The following is a 428-nucleotide window of genomic DNA, read 5'->3' as shown; positions in this document are numbered from 1 at the left end:
TATCTTTAATGGGAAAATCTATCAAACTCTTTCAGCTTTACAGAAAACAGGAAGATCTTTCTTCCCTGCCCCTCCTCCCCAATATGCTAAAAAACTTTCCACTTAGAAAAAGCTACAATGTCTTATTTTTAACTTCAAAGTTATTCCTGACCCAAAAAAACCTGTGAGAACAAACAAATACTCACCACAACCGTGAGATACCAGCAAGTTCACTGCAGTCATTGGAGTGGTGAGTTTAACTTGGGAAGACAAGCTGTGGGACTCAATTGTTCTTCAATAAGGTGGAAGGAGGAATATTATAATGTGCAGTGAATTGGAGAAGACATATTGTCGCTTGCCCTGTGAAGGATGTCTGCCTCTATGCCATAAAATCTTGCTCTGTATTCCAAGAAATGTCATTTAAAATGTAGAATGAGTGCACAGCAGGA

This window comes from Phaethon lepturus, unplaced genomic scaffold, assembly GCF_000687285.1.
Source record: "Phaethon lepturus isolate BGI_N335 unplaced genomic scaffold, ASM68728v1 scaffold32518, whole genome shotgun sequence".
Taxonomy (NCBI): Eukaryota; Metazoa; Chordata; class Aves; order Phaethontiformes; family Phaethontidae; genus Phaethon; species Phaethon lepturus.
The sequence above is the reverse complement of the archived record's forward strand: the minus strand, read 5'-3'. Positions refer to the sequence as shown.